General features: G+C 42.1%; 1 long non-coding RNA gene across 1 annotated transcript in view; it reads left to right on the forward strand.

The window, feature by feature from the left end:
• Positions 1 to 1,643: 1,643 nt before the first annotated feature.
• Positions 1,644 to 17,514, forward strand: part of LOC110501798 — a 31,730-nt gene continuing 15,859 nt past the window's right edge. Inside the window, exon 1 of the long non-coding RNA XR_002470255.2 lies at positions 1,644 to 1,808. This is a non-coding gene — a long non-coding RNA (uncharacterized LOC110501798). The remainder of the gene's footprint in view (positions 1,809 to 17,514) is intronic.

Here is a 17,514-nt window from a genome sequence, read left to right on the forward strand (position 1 = left end):
TATCTACACCTGACGCCGGCCTGTAGGGTGAATAACATGTTTGGGACTGGGAGGGAGGGACGGTTCAATTTAACACTTTGCTTGAACTGAATGAGTCAGTACGAAAGAGTGAGAGAGAGAGGGAGAGAGGAAGAGAGAAAAGTAGAATCAATGTGAATGTGATGAGTAACAGATCTGTCACTCCTGTGCCATATTAAGGGACAGTTGAAATACACTACATGGCACTACAGTGTGTGGACACCCTTTCAAATTAGTGGATTTGGCTATTTCAGCCACACCCGTTGCTGAGAGGTGTATATAATCGAGCACACAGCCATGCCATCTCCACAGACAAACATTGGCCGTAGAATGGCCTGTACTGAAGGGTTCAGTGACTTTCAACGTGGCACCGTCATAGGATGCCACCTTTCCAACAAATCAGTTCATCAAATGTAGGCCCTGCTAGAGCTGCCCTGGTCAACTCTAAGTGCTGTTATTGTGAAGTGAAAACGTTTTGGAGCAACAACAGCTCAGCCGCGAAGTGGTAGGCCACACAAGCTCACAGAATGCCATGATTGATTGAATACTTAGTGAATGTGTTTCTGTACAGCAGCAAGCTGCAGGGAAAGAGCTATAGCTGTTAGCTGTCTTGTCAGGCACCTCAATATTAGCAGAGCCGCCACAACAGGAATGTTAATGACACCAGTGGAGCGCTCCGGGCCATGTAGAACTGCACACACACACACACACACACACACACACACACACACACACACACACACACACACACACACACACACACACACACACACACACGCAGTCGCAAGTACACACACACACAAACACACCTCATACCTTCAGCAATCAGCTAAAAAAATATTATCCCTGCCAACTTTCACTCCAACAACCCAACCCTGCAGTGCTCATGACAGATGCCTTGTTGACAAGCTCATTGTCGAGGGAAAAAAAAAACATGATTCTTCAGAATGACTCTGACAACATTTTTCACCAATAAATGAATGAATATCCATTGCTTGGAATAGGCTGGAATAGGAGGCATACCATTCCCCTGCTGTGTAGAGATCAGAGCATTCATTTTGTTGTTGATGAAGTCATGTAAAAAGCATTTTATGTTATTCAAGTTTTATGTTGGTCAAGTTGCCTGCCTGTTAGAAACATACTTCATCAGCGTTGGCTTTTTGTCAAATATTCAACAGATACTCTCCAGTGAAAATACAGTAACCATGCTCAGCCCGTTCACCAACGTGTTTGATCTCAGGATAACTATATAGAGCAATGCTGATCTTCTCACAACTGATTCTTCTTAGGCCTACTGTAATATTCGGGCTTGTTTAGCTGTGTAGCTGTGTGATGGACATATGTACTTTAGATACCCTTTAAATAAACTGTTTGTTTCTTCTTAAGAACACAGACATGAACAAACAGTCTTAAGCCGAAACCACACAGGTGTCAAAATTTGCATGAGAGAGTAGAGAGCGTCAATTCACATACACTGCGTAGCGTATGCAAACTTAATTCTCATGAGAATCCATAACAAACAGTTGTATTTGTTACGTTCACTATGTAGCCCATATGAATTATTGTTGTGTGTTCCTTTTGACTCACCTTATATGTCCTACAGGAGCCACCATACCTGCCTCCTGTTATGTTGGCTCACAAACTTGAGGAGAGTTGCAGCTAATACACCCTAGCAGTTTATAACAAATTTAACTAGTCTTGTTCTTTCTACATAAAAGTATTCTCTCTTGAATGGAGTTCCTCAGCCGTAGCCTGCCTTAGCTACATGCCTGTGTTTGAAATCAACAAAGGTAGGCATAAAGTTATTGTTTTCAAATATGTATTATTGGCACTGGCAGCTAAACTTATCAACACTAAATATATACTTTTTAACTATACATGTTACAAATCCAGACGTAACAATGCACCAAGAATCTATATTCTGGCAATTTATCCACTCACTTCACCAGCATTGTTTCGCAAACAGGCGAGAAAATAGACTTGCTTTCTAATTTGAAGCTCATGACGCCGTTGATGCTCTTGACGCTAGCGGCCCGTCTGTTTAATCTCTTTCACTACAGTGCAATTCCAGTGTGAACACACTCGTTCAGGCACATTTGTTTGATTTGGGCTTCAGGGCCATAGGATCAACCTCAAGGCTTATTCTTCCCTTGTTTAACTCACCTTCCAACTCAGGGTGACATTGTGACCTTTGGCGCGACCTGCACTAAAAGCCACTAGCACACTCTCACATGGGGATTAAAGCTGAGTAAAAGAGACTTGAAAGCATATTTGCAAGCGGCTAATGAGCAGAAAGTTCATTAATCAAATCCATCTTACTGGCTGCGCTGCCAGCGCTCCCTTCTTACATCCCCTTCTTCAACCATGTTAATGGAGGAAACAAAAAACAATATATACACTGCACTCCAGGTCAGTACGCCACAGTTGCTGACCTCCTGAGACCTACAGGTGTAGACCGTGAACAAACCACCTTGCCAGGTCAGCAGTACCATGATACACTATATATACAAAAGTATGGGGACACCCCTCGAAATTAGTAGATTCGGCTATTTCAGCCACACCCGTTGCTGACAGTTGTATAAAATCGAGCACACAGCCATGCAATCTCCATAGCCAAACATTGGCATAGGAATGGCCTTACTAAAGAGCTCAGTGACTTTCAACGTAGCACCGTTAGAGGATGCCACCTTTTCAACAGGTCAGTTCGTCAAAGTTCTGCCCTGCTAAAGCTGCCCCGGTCAACTGTAAGTGCTGTTATTGTGAAGTGCAAATGTCTAGGAGCAACAACAGCTCAGCCACGAAGTGGTAGAATACACAAGCTCACAGAATGGGACCACCGAGTGCTGAAGCGCGTAGCATATAAAAATAGTCTGTCCTCGATTGCAACACTCACTACCGAATTCATGAAAGCTTCATGAAATGGATTTCCATGGCCGAGCTGCCCCACACAAGCCTAAGATCACAATGCCAAGAGTCAGCTGGAGTGGTGTGAAACTCGCCGCCATTGGACTCTGGAGCAGCGGAAACCCGTTCTCTGTAGTGATGAATCACACTTCAGGATCTGGCAGACCAACGGATGAATCTGGGTTTTGCAGATGCCAGGAGAACGCTACCTGCCCCAATGCATAGTGCCAACTGTAATGTTTGGTGGAGGAGGAATAATGGTCTGGGGAGGTTTTTCATGGTTCGGGCCCCTTAGTTTCAGTGAAGGGAAATATTAACACTACAGCATACAATGACATTCTAGACGATTCTGTGCTTCCAACTTTGTGGCATCAGTTTGGGGAAGACCCTTTCCTGTTTCAGCATGACAATGCCCCCGTGCACAAAGCGAGGTCCATACAGAAATGTTTTTTCGAGATCGGTGCGGTGTGGCCTGCACAGAGCTCTGACCTCAACCCCATTGAACACCTTTGGGATGAATTGGAATGCCGACTGCAAGCCAGGCCTAATCGCCCAACATCAGTGCCCGACCTCACTAATGCTCTTGTGGCTGAATGGAAGCAAGTCCCCTCAGCAATGTTCCAACATCTAGTGGAAAGCCTTCCTAGAAGAGTGGCAGCAAAGGGGGGACCAACTCCATATTAATGCCCAGGATTTTGGAATAAGATGTTCGACGAGCAGGTGTCCACATACTTTTGGTCATGTAGTGTATCATCAGGAATGTTATTTTCTTGAAGGGGGAGTTGACACAGTGAATCAATAACGTCAAGGTTCTTCCCTCTGTAGGAAAACAACTAGAGCCTTGTCACTAACCATCCCCCACTCCCCCTCACCCCCCCTAGCTCTTAAACTCTCACCCCCTCCTTCCTCCATCTTGACCTCCTGACTCCCAGACCACTGAGGTACACTCAGGGCCACAAAGCCTTCGTTTGTGTGTCGTTCAGTGGCTAGCCTAGCTCAGCGCCAGCCAGCTCAGGGATCACCTCCACCCTCCACAGGAGCCCCTCGACCACAGCACTGACCATGGCTGTGAAAGAGCTGATAGTCCAATATGCCACATAGACAGGGGCTTAGGGTTAGACAGGGAATTAGGGTTAGACATGGGGTTAGGGTTAGACAGGGAATTAGGGTTAGACAGGGAATTAGGGTTAGACATGGGGTTAGGGTTAGACAGGGAATTAGGGTTAGACAGGGAATTAGGGTTAGACAGGGAATTAGGGTTAGACAGGGGGTTAGGGTTAGACAGGGGGTTAGGGCTAGACAGGGGGTTAGGGTTAGACAGGGGGTTAGGGTTAGACAGGGGGTTAGGGTTAGACAGGGAATTAGGGTTAGACAGGGGGTTAGGGTTAGACAGGGGGTTAGGGTTAGACAGGGGGTTAGGGTTAGACAGGGAATTAGGGTTAGACAGGGAATTAGGGTTAGACAGGGGGTTAGGGTTAGACAGGGGGTTAGGGTTAGACAGGGGGTTAGGGTTAGACAGGGAATTGGGGTTAGACAGGGGGTTAGGGTTAGACAGGGGGTTAGGGTTAGACAGGGGGTTAGGGTTAGACAGGGGGTTAGGGTTAGACAGGGGGTTAGGGTTAGGCAGGGGGTTAGGGTTAGACAGGGAGGACGGATTCCTTCACTGTGACTCTGAGCCCCCATGGAGCCTGGGAGCCGCTCCACTCTCCCTCACCCCTCAACCCTATCTTCCCGTCACCCCTCTGGCACCCCTCACTCCTTCAATTTGATCCACGTGTCTGGATATCTTGCTGTTGTTAGCCTGAGACCTGTTTACCAGCCAGGGTATATTTACAAGTGAAAATCCTTCTTGGTGACTCGCTCATTCGCTGGCAGTTAAAAGTAGATGCAGGAAGTAAACAGTCTGTCTTTTGTTCACTCTTGAACTGAACATAGTTTCTGTACGACATTCAAGTGAGGCGGTGCATGTGATAGAAAGCTGATAGCTGGAAGTGCAACAAGCTCTCACAGCCTCAACGTCAGAATTAGACGTTCATTCATTTTCTCAAACGTCAAATTTCTAAGTTGTTCCAAACATCAAATTTCTAAGTGTTTAAGGTTAAGTTTAGGCAAAAACTCTGAATGGTTAATGTAAGGGTTAAGGTTTGGAATAGGCTCAAAAAATATATATAAAAACTACTTTGCTGTATTCAAACATGCAACCTTTAGAAACTAAAGGCAGATGCTTATGCCAATCAGCCATCCCCATTAAACAACACCCTAGCAAACGAAGCCTACATGAAGTTAACAGCAGACCCTGTTCCCTCTCGTGGCCAGTTTCCACATCCTCCCCGACATCCTCAGACGTGGATGGCCGTCGAATGCTGATTTGCATCACTGGTGACTTGCCTGGGTAGCGATAGTGACACGGACAACACGTGTGAATGAACATGCTCAGGCCCTGTCTTTCTCTCTAGCGCCAATGAATGGCCCGGCTGCCTAAAGACAAATACAGTTTCTCCCTTTGTGAAGATACCAGTATACAAAAGGGGAAGAATGAAGCGTTGGTGTGGGTGGGTGTGAGAGGGGGAATTCCATCCAGGCAGATGTAAGGTAAGTTGTGGTGGAGGATAATCTCTGGCCACTTTAAAGAGAGCCAGCTGTGTGTGTGTGTGTGTGTGTGTGTGTGTGTGGTGAGAGATTCCTCAGCCAAGCCATCTGCATGTGTGTACAGTCTGAGTGCTCATTATTGTGCAGGTGCTCCATTGTTCTGTCCTTGTGGCGCTTTTCATCCTCACCCATCTCCAAAAACAACCTAACTTTCATCCTCACCCCTCTCCGAAAACAACCTAACTTTCATCCTCATCCCTCTCCAAAAACAACCTAACTTTCATCCTCACCACTCTCCAAAAACAACCTAACTTTCATCCTCACTGCTCTCCAAAACACAACCTTACTTTCACCCTCACCCCTCTCCAAAACACAACACAACCTTACTTTCACCCTCACCCCTCTCCAAAACACAACCTTACTTTCACCCTCATCCCTCTCCAAAACACAACACAACCTAACTTTCACCCTCACCCCTCTCCAAAACACAACCTAACTTTCACCCTCGCCCCTCTCCAAAACACAACCTAACTTTCACCCTCGCCCCTCTCCAAAACACAACCTAACTTTCACCCTCACCCCTCTCCAAAACACAACCTTACTTTCACCCTCACCCCTCTCCAAAACACAACACAACCTAACTTTCACCTTCACCCCTCTCCAAAACACAATACAACCTTACTTTCACCCTCACCCCTGTCCAAAACACAACACAACCTTACTTTCACCCTCACCCCTCTCCAAAACACAACACAACCTTACTTTCATCATCACTCCTCTCCAAAAACACAACACAACCTTACGTTCATCCTGACTGATCTCCAAAACACAACACAACTTTCATCACCCCTCTCCTAAACACAACCTAACTTTCATCCTCACCCCTCTCCAAAACACAACACATCTTTCATCACCCCTCTCCTAAACACAACCTAACTTTCATCCTCACCCCTCTCCAAAACACAACGCAACTTTGAAAGGTGGGACTGAGTCAGGCCAGTCAAGATGCACCAAAACTCCCATCTAAAGAAGGGGAAAAAATACACTAGGCCTACCAGTAAGTAGGAATGTCTGGTGAGATAAAAATGTAAATGGTAGAGAGAGTTGGGATGTTGTGTGTGGTTCTGTAGTCATACACATACAAAGGCAGGGACATTCTGAGCCGGACAATTTTCTCACATTGGGTGGAGAATGAGAAAGAGAGAGAAAGAGACAGACAGAGAGATACGTAAAAAGTATGCACACATGACTGTAAGTTTAGATAAAAGCATCTGCTAAATAGCATAAATGTTGTTATTATTATTCTAATAATAGCGAAGGAGCGAGAGAAAGAGAAAGCATAATAGTATTAAACAGGGCGTCAGAGTTCATAATTTGCCCTGTGAGAGCAAAATAGGTTCAGTGAGTCAGACCGAGAGACAGGGGAGTCACCATTCCTTTGCACTTCACTCGTTGTTTACTTGTCTACTTGTCCTGTTTTATGGCAGGGAACGATTGGAATATACAACCATGATTATCAAAACATGTCTATGTCCCAAGATAATTCCAGCCAACAGACAGTATCAACAACACAGCACTAATCTGATGTGGAGAGGAGAGCTGGGGTGTTGTTCTGCTGATAGCTGGTGTATGGATGACCTTATGGTGAAGTCCTATTGGTCCTTCAGCACAGCCTATGGCATGCAGTCAGTTATGAATGAGGTATTGGCTGATAGAATAGAATAAAATAAATCGTATGCCCTCATATGCTAGACTCTCATAACAGATGTTAATAGCAGGAGATTTGATCCTGGGTGCCATGATAACTCAAATACCAATATTATACTGTACAAACCTTGAGTTGGTTTGAGTTTTTCTGGCTACAACAGAAGTCTCTCTCTCTCTTTTTCTCTCTCTCTCTCTTTCTCCGGCGACAGTAGGTAAAAGCCAACAGTGCTCTTCAAACACATGACTGCCTTCTGCTAGGAGGAAAGATACAGAGAAAAACTAATCCTCTGTATCTGAAAGATGAATAATGACGGAGGAACATTTACTTGTGATCTGTATCTGATGGTAGATAGCTCCACAGGGAGAGTATACATACAGTTTGATTTTCCATATTCATTTACTAGGCATTGTGAGACATTACCGGACAGGACATGGAATCAAAGCACACAGGGAGGGGGGCTGTCTGACAGGCTGACTGGAGTGGTTTCCCTTTGGGTGTGGACAAGAGTCCAGAGTTTGTTGTGGTTATCATTTGATCGCGACCAGGGGAAGAGAGTGAGTGCCATGCCACACACTGTCTCTGATTCTCTGATGATTTCTGAGACGATGTAAAGGCTGCGATACCATCTTGAGTTTTCCAATCCTCTGCAAAAGTATTTTTCTCAGATGTTTTTTTTTTATCTGGGAAACTGAGAAGACATGCCCACACTCTACCACCGGGCAAGAGCCGAGCACACAACAAAAGCATCTCTTGTAAAAAGCAGCCATTGTGTGGGATTTTATGTCTTCTAAATACTTTGATTGTTGACATTCTCAGGTGCATTCTGAACATTCCTTGATTCCATGCCAGCAACCAAAGCACAGGTAATTGTTAAAGAAGGAAGAAGAAGGAAGCATAGGCTCCAAGAGGGTGTGAGAGAGAGATTCAAGATAGATTAGCCACCACAGTATGACTGTATCAGTAAAACTGCAACATGTAAAGGTGACATTGTTTTCCAAAAGAAGATGGTTATCGCTGGCTATTTAAAGAATCATCGCGCAGGAACAAAGGACCCCATTTCAAAGAGATGTTTTCATGTTTTCTGTGTGTGTGTGTTGGTCCTAGACAAGACCCAGATAAGCCAGACTGAAGTAAAGTCCTTTGCACCTCGCACTGTGCGATGTTACCAAATAAAAGTCTCGCCAGATTGCACTATATGCTTCATTTCCCCCGTCACATTCTGCGATTGGCTTGCGAGGCTACGTCAACCGACGTAGGCTATGTCAACTGCAGCGGTGTATTTCATCTGCGTAGGTGCCAGCACCAGCGACGCAGAACTCCCTCTATGCTTATGTGCGAGTGAAGTGAGTTCTGAAAGTATGCACTTCAGAAATTGTTTTCAAATACAAACTTTACACGTCTGAATTCAGAATCAAATAAGCTTCCCCAAAATAACACGGTTGCTGTAGTATAACACTTATTTTGATTGGCTATTTTGTGCATTTCTACCATCAGGTAGCCTGATTTCAATGAGTCATGTAAACAAGATTATTATGGAAATCGTTCTTGCAAAGCATGTACACGTACAAATCTAACTATACTGGAAGAAAATATAAACGCAAACCTGCAACAACTTCAAATATTTTACTGAGTTACAGTTCATATAAGGAAATCAGTACATTTAAATTAATTACTTAGGCCCTAATCAATGGATTTTACATGACTGGGAATACAGATATGCAGGTAGGGGCATGGATCAAAAAACCAGTCAGTATCTGGTGTGACAATCAATTGCCTCATGCAGCACGATCTCCTTCCCATAGAGTTGATCAGGCTGTTGATTGTGGCCTGTGGAATGTTGTCCCACAGTGCGAGGTTGCTGGATATTGGCGGGAACTGGAACACTTGGTAGTACACATCAATCCAGAGCATCCCAAACATGCTAAATAGGTGACATGTCTGGTGAGTATGCAGGCCATGGGAGAACTGGGACATGTTCAGCTTCCAGGAAATGCAACATGCGGCTAACCAGGTAGGCCAGTTGAGAACAAGTTGGCATTTACAACTGCAACCTGGCCAAGACAAAGCAAAGCACTGCGACACAAAGCAACACAGAGTTAAACATGAGATAAACAAATGTACAGTCAAAACACAATAGAAAAATCTATGTACAGTGTGTGCAAATATAGTAAGGTTAGGGAGGTAAGGCAATAGATAAGCCATAGTGGCGAAATAATTACAATTTAGCTTTAACACGGAGTAATGGATGTGCAGATGATGATGAGCAAGTAGAGATACTGGGGTGCAAAATATATATTTTTAAATAACAATATGAGGATGAGGTAGTTGGGTGTGCTATTTACAGATGGGCTGTGTACAGGTACAGTCGTGATAGGTAAGCTGATCTGACAGTTGATTCTTGAAGTTAGTGAGGGAGATATAAGTCTTCAGCTTCAGTGATTTTTGCAATACTTTTGTGATTTTTGCAAAGTGGCCAAAGGAGGTGTTGGCTTTGGGGATTGCCAGTGAAATATACCTTCTGAAGCGTGTGTTATGGGTGGGTGTTTCTATGGAGACCAGAGATGAGATAAGGCAAGGCTACACCTAGCAAAGACCTATAGTTGACCTGGAGCCAGTGGGCTTGGCGACAAATATGTAGCGAAGGCCAGCCAACGAGAGCATACAGGTCGCAGTGGTGGGTAATATATGGGGCTTTGGTGACAAAACGCATGGTATTGTGATAGACTACATCGGATTTGCTGAGTAGAGTGTTGAAGGCTATTTTGTAAATGGCATCGCCGAAGTCAAGCATCGGTAGGATAGTCAGTTTTACGAGGGTATGTTTGGTAGCATGAGTGAAGGAGGATTTGTTGCGAAATAAGAAGCCGATTCTAGATTTAATTTTGGATTGGAGATGCTTAATGTGAGTCTGGAAGGAGAGTTTACAGTCTAACCAGACACTTAGTGTATTTGTAGTTGTGATTCTAGGCAGGCGGGCAGGTGCGGACAGCAATTGGTTGAAGGGCATACATTTAGTTTAACTTGCTTTTAAGAGCAAATGGAGGCCACGGAAGGAGTGTTGTATGGCATTGAAGCTCCTTTGGAAGTTTGTTAACACAGTGTCCAAGGAAGGGCCAGATGTATACAGAATGGTGTAGTCTGCATAGAGGTGGATCAGAGAATCACCAGCAGCAAGAGCAATATCATTGATGTATACTGAGAAAAGAGTAGACCCGAATTTAAGAGTAGGCCCGAATTTAACCCTGTGGCACCATCATAGAGACTGCCAGAGGTCCAGACAACAGGCCCTCCGATTTGACACACTGAACTCTATCTGAGAAGTAGTTGATGAACCAGGCTAGGCAGTCATTTGAGAAACCAAGGCTATTGAGTCTGCCAATAAGAATGCAGTGATTGACAGTCGAGTCGAAAGTCTTGGCCAGTTCGACGAAAACGGCTGCACAGTACTGTCTTTTATCTACGGCAGTTATGATATCGTTTAGGACCTTGAGCGTGGCTAAGGTGCACCCATGGCCAGCTCGGAAATCAGATTACATAGTGGAGAAGGTACAGTGGGATACGGTGGGATTCGGTGGTCGGTGATCTGTTTGCTAACTTGGCTTTCAAAGACTTTAGAAATGCAGGGCAGGATGGATATAGGTCTGTAACAGTTTGGGTCTAGAGTGTCTCCCCATTTTGAGGGGTATGGTAGGATGTGAGTACAGTGGGGGTAAACCTGGGCATTGAGTGACGATGACAGTGCTTGCATCTCTGGAGACACCAGCTAAGCCTGGTGAGGTCTCCCCGTGTGTGGGGTCCAATGAGCAGCAATAGGTGAGTCTGGGAGCAATTCGGTAGTCGCTACTATGTTGGTGAGTGGGAGGCACGGCATTCAGAAAGCTAGTAGGCCGGGGCTAGCAGATGGGTCTTCGGTGACAACGCAATGGAAACGCCTGTTTAAACCACATCGGATGATTATGTCGGCAGACCAGTCATGATTGATTGGCAGGGCTCCGTATCGGCAATAAAGGATCTAGGCCAATTGGCAAAAGAGGTGTGTTACAGGAATTAAATTGCTCTATGTTTTAATACCCAATTAAAATTAAACACTCTGTCAATTCATAAGGATTTGTAAGACCCTTATTCTATAATAATGGACAGAGCCCAGTCTTAAAGTCAATCAGCAGAGTTTATTCACGAGAGTACTGAACACGATACAGTTTACCACAGGTTCTAAACTGAAAATTACGTCATTAGTTCCAGTACCAACCCATCTCAGTCTGAAGATTTAGTTCATTCATTTCTACCGAGGAACAGACCGTCATTGTTCTAATCCTTGATTATATTTACACACATTATATTCAGTACTAGGATTAAGAAAGAAAATTCATACATATACAGTAACATAATAGTATTCTGATTAGTACATATACAGTAACATAAGAGTATTCTGATTAGTACATCCTGATTGAAATGTATACATAATTAGTCATTCTAGATAAAAAATGTCTTAACATATCCACCCTTTGATTAAATATTATACATCCAATCACACATGTAGTTATATTGTAATATTAAAAAGCCTATATATTAAAAAGCCTATAGTCTATTTTTATTAGAAATATTTCTTGACATCAAACATCACCTAAAAATAACCCACTACTTGCATTCGCAATGACTGTTTCTTAGGCCTACATCAGAATCATAACTCAGGATTTTCATTACAATCTTCATAAAAGAAAACAGTCTAATATTGAAACTGGATACAACCTAACCTCCCTAAACATCAAAAATGGTCTCCTCAAACATAAATTCCCCGCAAATGAAGGATCCAGATTCGTCCACTTGTTCTGTAGACATGCATTCAGCACTCCACGGGTCAGAACCTGGATCCGCTGGTACCTCACCATCTATTGTCATCGATTTCTCCAGAGTCCTGGAAATAAGGCCTCGTACACAGGGAATTAGACAACAGCCCCATAAAACTAAAACAGTCACACAGGTGAATGTAGCCCATAATACAGTGATCATAATATTTTTTCATTTTCCAAACATACTATCAAACCAATTAGTCAGAGAAGTATCCACCCCAGAGTTTTCTGCCAAACCGTGAGCCAGGGTGGTCAAACCAGCTGAGGCTTCGGGCACTGATTCGTCCGGAGCTGTGTTATTTGGAATGTAAGCACAAACATGGTCCCGAAAATCATGCATACTTCTCCCTTTTCAGCCAATAACATATCTAATGCAATTCTATTCTGCCAAGCCATCAGGCTGGTTGCTTCAGTCTGTTCTGCAAAACCTTTAATAGCATCTCTGGTATAATTGTTAGAGCGCTGTTGATTATAATAAATATAATTAATCCAGTCCACGTTCTTATTGAGAGTAGACCACCTGGAAATGCTTAACTCTAATCCTGCTAGGATCTGATCTCTTTCTTTGAACTCATCTGGCACCCCCCGTGGAACCCCAATGTTATCAATGTATAATTTGTCATCAAGAGACCCAGATGGAGTAGCTCTTTTCTCCCATTTGGCTAAACTTCATGTCTTGGTATTAAATGAGTGTGAAAGGCATTCCCAAATGTACAAGGGAGCATAATCCTGTCCAATCTGCCGGTAAAACCTTGCCTTGACATCATTTCCCAAGAGTACTGTACCGGGCCAAACGGTAATAATCTCCTCCAGTCACTGTAAAGGGAGAACCTGTGGATATAAATAGTGCAAGTCAATGCAACTGTCATTATCTGGCATTCCTGCTTTCGTGAACAGCTTTACCATACTGGCCTAACCTCCTCTACCGGGAACCGTACTTGGGTGTCGACCAAGAACTGATCATATCCATCATACCACAACCCTAGATCCTCCTTCATTAAGGGGTTAAAGGGTTAGGCGTATCTGTATGCAATACATCCCTCTCTCCGGATTACAATCAAAAACTCTCACCTTCACTATACCTTCACTATACTCCACCTCCTTCCATACTGGGTGAGTGGATTCATATAGCCCTCTCTCTCCAAATGAGCTATGACCTGTGTCCACGATCAATATGGGAACCTGCACCGATATATACCATAATGGCTCAGAGTCCTAGACTGCCATGTAGTTAGAGACCCCATTTGGTCTACATAAGAGAGATCCTTCCCAACCTCTACTCTAACTTCCTGTCTACCCAGATCTAGGGATCTCATATGCTTGTTTTGGAACAAAATCCTCATCGTCTAAACCATGGGTCAAATTACCACTCTCCGCATACTCAAGTAGGACGTGCTGTATCAGGAATATGGCTCCCATGATAAGACAGCTCAGACGAACAGCTTCCATGTGAATCCCCACCCTCTCCCCGAGAACACATCACTAGCAAGAGCCAGACACACCTTCACTTCTATGAACAAAAACAGGGGTGAAAGGACATGAAGGATTACTTAATTCGAGAGATGGCCCCCGGAATTCTGTTAATTCCAGTTCTCCTCTCGAACACTGTTTATTGTTCGACAGTGTAAATGTGTCTTACCCTCCCGCCGTGTGATATGATTCCGGGTAGCTCTTTCAGCTAGCTGTCACCAGTAGTCCTTGGTATGGTTCCCCCAACAAGCCTCTGGGACTGGATTGAGTGACTTCACTTGTAGTTCACCTGTAATGCATAAAATCCTGGACATACAGGCTTGGTTAACTTCTTCGATAATTTTTGGATAAAAAAACGTTCCTGTTTTAAACAAGATATTTTGTCACGAAAAGATGCTTGACTATGCATATAATTGACAGCTTTGGAAAGAAAACACTCTGACGTTTCCAAAACTGCAAAGATATCTGTGAGTGCCACAGAAGTGATGCTACAGGCGAAACCAAGATGAAATTTCAAACAGGAAGTGCCCCAGATTTTGAAGGCGCTGTGTTCCAATGTCTCCTTATATGGCTGTGAATGCGCCAGGAATGAGCTTACACTTTCTGTCGTTTCCCCAAGGTGTCTGCAGCATTGTGACGTATTTGTAGGCATATCATTGGAAGATTGCCATTTTACACTACATCTACCAGGTGCTCGCTTGGTGTCCTCCGTCGCAATTATCGCGCAATCTCCAGCTGCATGTATTTTTCCATTTGCTTCCGAGGAGAAACCCAACTGCCACGAATGATTTATCATCGAATAGATATGTGAAAAACACCTTGAGGATTGATTCTAAACAACGTTTGCCATGTTTCTGTCGATATTATGGAGTTAATTTGGAAAAAAGTTTGGCGTTGTAATGACTGAATTTTCATATTTTTTTCTTAGCCAAACGTGATGAACAAAACGGAGCGATTTCTCCTACACAAATAATATTTTTGGAAAAATGAACATTTGCTATCTAACTGAGAGTCTCTGTCAAGTGTCTTATCTAGTTTTAAGAAGTATCTGTGCTATTTATATATGTTCTTAAAATATTTATATTTACCGATTTAAATAGTAATTCCTTTCTCTCCTATCTCTCAAAATGCCATTAAGCGTCTCACTGTTTGACTATCTAAAATAATTGATTTTAGAAAAAACATGTCTATAAGTGGCAATCTCTAAAGTCCTTACATTTCCTTAATCAATCTATCTTAATCCTTACAATAATCCTAAATCATCACAGATATCCTATATTCCTGTTAAATGTAATACTATTTAAAAAACTCCTAATAGTCAAACAGAGCCAAAATAAATGCTAACCATATCAAAATCCTTCCTACACTTACAAGCTCTTTCCTTCAGGGAACCTCAGTATTCTATCTGACAATAACATGAATTTAATATATGTTGAATAGTGTGGAATACCTTATCTACAGTAATTTATCACCCCTATATATTCTCAATGATAAATAGAATTATGTTCTGTTGTAATATCAAATCCATTATAGCCAATTCAAATTAACACCTTGAGGATTGATTCTAAACAACGTTTGCCATGTTTCTGTCGATATTATGGAGCTAATTTGGAAAAAAAGTTTGGCGTTGTAAGTGACTGCATTTTCCAGTATTTTTCTTAGCCAAACATGATGATGAACAAAACGGAGCTATTTCGTCTACACAAATAATATTTTTCCAAAAAATGAACATTTGCTATCTAACTAAGAGTCTCGTAATTGAAAACATCCGAAGTTCTTAAAAGGTAAATGATTTTATTTGAATGCTTTCCTTGTTTTTGTGAAAATGTTGCCTGCTGAATGCTAGGCTTAATGCTCTGCTATGCTATCAATACTCTTAGACAAATGCTTGTGTAGCAATGGTTGAAAAGCATATTTTGAAAATCTGAGATGACAGTGTTGTTAACAAAAGGCTAAGCTTGTGTTTCAATATATTTATTTCATTTCATTTGCGATTTTCATGAATAGGAAACGTTGCGTTATGGTAATGAGCTTGAGGCTATGATTACCCTCCCGGATACGGGATTGCCCGTCGCTAGAGGTTAAAGAACCCTTTATCCTTAAAATAAAACACTTGTGTAATTAAAACTCATAAAATAAAAACTCATAAAGTTCCATATGTGAGCGTGCCTCTTTAAAATACCTTTGCACTAAAACAAATAGTCCTAACAAATGTTTTATGTGTATATATTTGCAAACCTTAATGGATAATCAAAACTTCCAGGCCTTTTTCAATTTGGTCGTTTATGGCCACTATCTCACCCACTCTCCCCAAGATTATAATCCCAGGAAACATCTAAAAGTGAGACACCTAAACCTCAATTTTCCCAGAAGAACAAAACCCGCCTAACTAGCATTCACTATGCTACTTCGATTCAAAAACTCAAAAGTGAACTATAAACTAAACCTAATGATAATTCCCCTTTGACTCAAATCATTAATCATAAGTTTTAAACAACGTCTATGTATATGTTTACTTAAATGAACATGCTACCCTTAGATACAATTAACCTGATAACATTATTATCCAATGTATTACTTTTTCCCTTTGCCGCAAATGCCGTACATTTCTCAGTGTAAGAAATCCGTAATTTAATCCCAGATATTTAATAAAAATGCAATCGCATTCTCCCATGGCTCCTTCAACTTACATATTTTAGATAACTTCCATCCGTCCCGGAATAAGGAATCCTACTTAAACACACCAGAATACAATGTTTAACTAAGTTCAATCAAACCCTAAAATTGACCATAACCAGTAACCAAATAAACAACCCACTTTTATCAGAAAAAAAACCAACTATACAAAAACTCACTACTATAATGCTTCAGATGACAAAATTACTCAGAGACTCACGTTTACATCTCAATAAAACAAATCATCATCTGCTAGTTCCTCAAGAAAAAAAACAACTTGCCCCTGTTACAGATGTCTACGTATCAGGGGAAAAGCTCAAATAGCCAAATTCAACCTAGCTAATTTCCCGAAACATATGCAATTATGTTTTACTATAGAGGTTGCTTTTCAACATTAATACCCTAACAATGTTCCACATAATGGAAACAGTGCTCAAATTCACTGGTGTTACATAAACAATCAAACCAGGAATCAATAACCATCAGAATCCATTATCAGGATGTTTTACAATTCAGACATCCAGTCTCCCTTTCTCATAGCCTAATACAGTCCAAATAAACGCCACAAATCTATGATGCCCACCTAGCGAATCAGCTGCTAGTTTTTAGCATCTTTCCTGACTATCCTGACGACTCACAAACTACTTTTAAAAATGTATTTGGAAATTTTTATCAACTTCTGAAAAGTGACTCAAAACAATAATGCACGCATTTTCCTTCCAAAAGACAAACAATTTTCTCCGTTACCCCTAGTCACAACATAATTTCCGTGGCGACAAAAGTGCCTTACGAGTGATGTCATCAACAAGCGCTCAACCTCGACCCAATCCGTAACGACTTTCAATGAATTGTAAATAATTGTTGGTTGTCTGCAGCAACAGTAGTACGGGTTCGATAAACCAAACCTAATTTATCACATCTGTTCAAATCTTGAATTATAATTTACAACACCAACCAATATCTCTAAATTCGCTAATTTTATAAAAACATTTCAATGGGCATAAATCGTAATTGTCTCTTCGTTATTATTTAGAGTTCATTTTGATTTAAGTATCTGTCTCGTCTTTGACTTAGCATTTTAATTACGACTCTATTCCCAATACGTTATTCACTTGTCTAATTAAAACTCATAATAATCCATATATGAGTGTACCCCTTTAAGATATCTTGTCTCTGGGAACAGAGAAATCCCCTTCACCCAAACCTTTACTACAACAACGAAACCTAATAATTATGATAATCCCTTCACATCATTTGTTTTAAATCCCTCAATGTTTCATGTAACTCATTCAGTCTATC

The sequence above is a fragment of the Oncorhynchus mykiss genome, chromosome 22 (genome assembly GCF_013265735.2).
Source record: "Oncorhynchus mykiss isolate Arlee chromosome 22, USDA_OmykA_1.1, whole genome shotgun sequence".
In the NCBI taxonomy this organism is placed as follows: domain Eukaryota; kingdom Metazoa; phylum Chordata; class Actinopteri; order Salmoniformes; family Salmonidae; genus Oncorhynchus; species Oncorhynchus mykiss.